Source organism: Octodon degus, unplaced genomic scaffold (genome assembly GCF_000260255.1).
Source record: "Octodon degus isolate 3935 unplaced genomic scaffold, OctDeg1.0 scaffold00232, whole genome shotgun sequence".
Lineage (NCBI taxonomy): Eukaryota > Metazoa > Chordata > Mammalia > Rodentia > Octodontidae > Octodon > Octodon degus.
Window position 1 is genome coordinate 1,613,204 of NW_004524808.1, and position 5,675 is coordinate 1,618,878.

The following is a 5,675-nucleotide window of genomic DNA, read 5'->3' on the forward strand; positions in this document are numbered from 1 at the left end:
AGGCTCACAGCTTTGTGGAAGCAGCCACTTAAAGAACTGAGCTATGGCCAGGCCCCCCACCCAGTTGTTTTCTTGACTTTGTTTTAGAATGAATTTCCTCTGCATCATCTAATACAAGGTTCATGTACTCATCAAAACCAATAATACAGCCCTCTATCCGCATATTCACTTGCTCATACAGCCACACCTGGATCTGGGATCTATTCTGCAAGTATCTGAAGATGAGGTTGATGGGCTGCACCATCACCTTCTGGACTTTCTGGCCCTGACCCCGGTACGCCATTGCGGAGCCCGACAAAGACAACGCCAGCCACCACGCTACCTCTAGCGGCAACTGCCATTACTATTTTAGACAACAACGTTCCTTGAAGCTCACTAATAATATTCACTTACGAAGATCAGGGAACACTTCATGGAAGAGGTAATATTTGAGCTGACTTAGGAAGAGAAAATAAAACATCAGCAATAAGAAAATGGAGAAAGAGTTCTGCCACTGCTGAAGCTACACCATGAGCAAATGTGTGGAAATTGGAAACAAAGTTGGGTCAGATCACACAGTACACTAAAGGAAATATTAAAAAATAAACCTGGAGTGGTAGCTTTGATTTGTATTTTGGAAAAATAGGTGGAACAAGGTTTTGAACACCCCACAGCCAAAACTATTTTTATTTCCTTTTTAATTTTGCTACCCTCTGTCCCACTGAATAGACCTGTGTAGCAAAAAGTTACATGTGCATTCTATGTGTTGGAAGGTAAACCCGAGGCCTGTTCCCATCTGTTTTTGTTTTCAGCTGGTCTATATTGCAAGGGCTAAACAAAGCCTTCATTTCCCAGCCTCCTTTGCGCCCCGTGGCAGCCATGTTTCTGTTCCTGACAAATGCACTATCAGCACAAATCTGTTGAAGAGCTTCTAGGAAAGTTTTACTTCAGACTGAAAGGGCAGATATCCTGGCACCATTTCTTTCTCACTACTTCATGCCAAGTGTGGAGTTTCAGCAACCATTGTGTGACCATGAGTTATGGAGCAGAGGATAGAGTTGAGACATAAACCAAGTCCCCAACAGCCACAAACCTACAGGCACCTTGAAATGTGAGAAAAATGAACTGCTGCCCATAGTTAGCCAGATTTTCTGTTCTGGTGGCCTGAGCCATTTTTCTTATAATGGGACTATTTGGGCTTTGAGAATTGTTTTTAAAGCAAACTAATTTTTACTCAAGCCAAGTTTCATTTATTCTGTTTTTCTCAGGTCAGAACCCATGGTCCTAATGATTTTGAAACACAATCTGGTATTTGGCTGAGGTCGGGCTAGGACTCGAAAAGTCTGTAAATGGGTTGTGACAACTACATCCAAGAGACAAATGGGCTAAGGTTCAGTGCCACCACTCATCAATACAGGTTTCTGCGCAGGCTTTTCAATCTATTTATTATTTGTTCTATCTAGAGAAGTGTTTTGTTGTCAAAGAGAAAATGCTGTGACATTAGATCATGACCCACAGTGTCAGAATAATTGAATGGAACATCCATAAAGAGGAAATAACTGACTGATATGGAAATTCAGTGTGACAGAACTGTTACTTTGGTGCCAAAGAGAAGCCAGTGTAGTCTAACTTTGGTGCAGTGAAAAAATTGTTACACAGTGATTCCAGAAGATGATGAATGCTTAACCCAACATCAGATTTCAAAGTACTGATCTATCCACATGTTTTTGTTTTTAAATTTTGGTGGCCCTCAAAGTTCAAGAGTTCAGATTCAGTATAGTGTAGGTTCCAATACAATAAGTTCATTTTCTGGTTGTTTGGCTGTGCAAAATGACGGAACTTCGAAAAATTAAGAGTACATATGCAAATGAAATTATTAAAGAATTGACCATCTTAAAACATTTGGCAATCTTGTTTCACACCCTTGGTTTGGTGACTCTGCTGTTATTCTACTGTCTCCTGACAGTACCTACTTGAAAAATATTTCGATACCATTCGGCAGAAATAATTTTGGCATCCTTCATGAACATCAAAGCAAAACTGAAGTCATAGTACATATTCTCTTTTTTTTTTTAATTTATTTATTTATGTGTGTGTGTGTGGCCAGCTCAGCCCACCAGGGGGCGGGGCTGGCTGGCATGTGGTGCTGGAAATTGAACCGTGGTCCCTGTGCTTTGCAAAGCTTGTTCTAAGTAGGTGCTTTAGACCACTGAGCCATCTCACCAGCCCGTAGTACATATTCTCTTGAGAAGCATGGTTTTCTAAGAGTTACTTTTAGTTTAGAATTTGAAATTTTCCTTTCTTCTAGATCATACCATCTTGTTAAGAAATCTCTGGGAATAAAAATGACCAAGGTTTGACATATATGTACCAACTCCCCAAGATGAATGCAATTATTATCACAAACATACACTTAATAAAATTGTTTTTAAAATCTCTAGAAATAATGGACTAAATTTTGGAAGAGTGAAAATGAATTCTGGACAGATCTCTCTGCTGGATTATGGGAAGGTGGTCCACCATGGGCCTCAAGTACCCTGCATGGCCTTGCCAAATTTGCCACCATCCCCGATGAAGGCCCAACCATCGCTGATGCTGAGTAGTTTCTTTCTTTCTTTCTTTCTTTTTTTTTTTTTTTTTGGCAGAACTGGGGATTGAACTCAGGCCCCTGCGCTTGCCAGGGAAGCACTTATTCTACTGAGCCATCTCCCCAGCCCAATGCCTAGTGTTTTCTATGCTGCAATCAACTTTTTTTTTTTTTTTCTGATTTACTGAGTTTCATTGACTACTCTTTAGGTACTTAGGAAAATGGGAGTTTTCTTTGGTGCTAGCCCACTTAGCCTAAGTCTATCAGGGACAAAATGCCACTTCATTGACTTACTGCAATGGAATACTTAGGGGAAGGCTAGAGTGTTGGTGAAATTGAAACGAAGCAGTGTTCTGGTAGACTCAAAGCAACTGTGAGTGCAGAGGCTCAACCCCAGCACTTGATTGCCAAGTGGGCACTTGGATTCCTTGGAATCTACTAACTTAGAATATATGTGGCATGTTGAATCTGCAGCTCTGCACCTAAGGTGGAAGTAATCAGATGATATAGATCCTTTTCATCAAAGTGACATAGATCCTTTAGGCAAGAGCATACTGTTCTAATCTTAAAGACATACTTCTGAAAAGCAAAGTCACTAATAACCTATGATTTTAGAGAACAAAGCCTCTTGGTACAGTAACAGCGGTGGTTGTTATGACACTATAACTGCAGCATGTCCTCGGGGGAAATAGTATTTCCTGTTGACTGTGAAGCTGACTTTATCTGTGTATTATTTCAGCCTAATAAATGGCTGGGAAGATTCCCCCTTTCTCTCTCTGAGCTAATTTTTCACGTTCTTGGTCCCCTCTTTTGGCCAAAGGCTATGAAACATACCCCATAGGCCCTCATTTTGTGAAATCCAGATCTGTACCTCTAAGTTTCCACTGACTGGAAGGCTGCTTAGATAGTTGGGTTAAAGTGAGTCCTTCATGTTCCTTTCATTGTCAGACAAATTTATATGGCTGAAGAGTAGTATTTATGACTATGAAAACCACACATTTGAATGCTGTTAGCAGAGACAAATATAGGTTTTATTTTTTTTTTTAATTTTATTTATTTATGTATGTGTGTGTGTGTGTGTGGGGCCAGCTCAGCCCACCAGGGGGCGGGTTTGGCTGGCATGTGGTGCTGGGGGATTGAACCGCGGTCCCTGTGCTTTGCTAAGCTTGTTCTAAGTAGGTGCTTTAGACCACTGAGCCATCTCACCAGCCCCAAATATAGGTTTTAATAATCAAACTTTCTAGTATTCTTATAAGTTGGAAGTCATGTGTGCCTAAATTAAACTAAGACAATGGGTTTTGGGGCCGGGGAGATGGCTCAGTGGAATAAGCACTTGCCTGGCAAGCTCAGGAACCTGAGTTTAATCCCCGGTTCAAAAAAAAAGAAAAAAGACAATAGGTTTTATCCTAACCTGAAGAATCTAGAGCCAGCCCAATATGTGGTGTTAGAAAAATTACCTGATTTTTCAAAGAAGCATCGATTTCACCTAGAAAGTCATTTAGTGTTAAGTCCAGTTACCTGGAAAACGAAGTGGTGTATCACAAGACATTGGATTAAAGAGAGCTGGATAGATTAACTGTATATTTTAGCCAAACCATGAGTAAATTGTACCCAGGTTAGAATTCATACCAAGAAGTGATTAAAGCAGCACAGAACAATATCAAACTAGAGCCATACAAATGATGAAGAGGTCAACAATCAAAGCCTTAAATGGGCAAAGAGGCAACTTTTTTTGTTGTGCTACGTGTGGGTGAAAGTTGCTCCATCATGCTGCCATCCACTTCTGAAGGATTCTGAGGCATCTTCAGCCAGAGGTCTCCAGCTGGCCAGTGTCGCAGTGAACTCAAGGGTGACACATCTCTTTGAGAGACATGGGTCCCAGATCAATATCCTAGAGTATCTTCTTGTTACTTACAGTACCTGGAAACCACTGTCATCGAAATTGGAGGGGTGTCTTTCTGTGACATTCTCCCAGAAGACAAAGTCTCTGGGGTGTGAATTGTGAAGAGGTTGATTTAGAGCAAGATTTCTTGGCCTTGGTATTATTGATAGCTTAGGTCACTAATTATCAAGGAAATGTAAATCAAAACCACAATAAGCAATCACTTCACTCTAGTTAGAATGACTTTTATCAAAGGGTTGGCAAGGATGTGGAGAAGGGGGAATCCTTTCACACACGATAGGGATGTGCATTAATGCAGCTGCTATGGAAAACAGTATGGAGGTTCCTCAAAAAAAGTAAAATAGGACCATCATATATAGCCAAAGGAAATGAATGAAGTATAGCAAAAAGATCTCTGCACGCTCATGTTTATTTAGCACTATTCACATAGCCAAGAGGGCTGGCCTGATAGCTCAGTGGACTAAAGTGCCTGCTTAGGCAGAGCGCAGCAGCTGGGGTTCAATCCCTGGCTTGCTGTGCTGGCCCCATCCCTGGGGCTTGTTGAAATGACAAATAAGACTGGGTGTGGTGGTGTACACCTGTAATACCAGCGCTTGGGAGGCTGAAAAATAGGAGAATCACTACGAGTCCAATCTAGTGAGACCCTGTAGACCCTGTCCTAAATATAGAAAAACAAAATAGCAGCCAAGAAATGGACTCAACCTAAGTGTTCATGAAGTTGAATGCATAAAGAAAATGTACTGCTGGGGAGATAGCTCAGCAGAATAAGTGCTTGCCTTGCAAGCACAAGGGCCTGAGTTCAATCCCCAGATCCGCCAAAAAAAAAAAATGTAGCATATATACAGAATGGAATACTATTCAGCCATTACAATGGTGAAATCCTATTACTGTGACAACATGGGAAGACCTGAAAGACCTTGAATGAAATAATCTAGGCACAGTGGTCACCAGAGGGTGGATCTGTTCATCATTCTGACTGCTGTTTTTCACTCCACACTGCTACATTCAAGGCTTGTGCCTTTGAATGCTTTTGGCAGAAGTTGTTTGTGAAGCCACTATTGGCCTAAGAACACCTAAAGTTGATTAAAACAAAATAAGCCTTGGGCCAGGCCTTTGGACAAGTTTAAACCCATAACCACAGATGGGTTGAAAAGATGCCTCAAAAGAAAAGAAAAGAAAAGAAAAAAAAAATATATATATATAGTT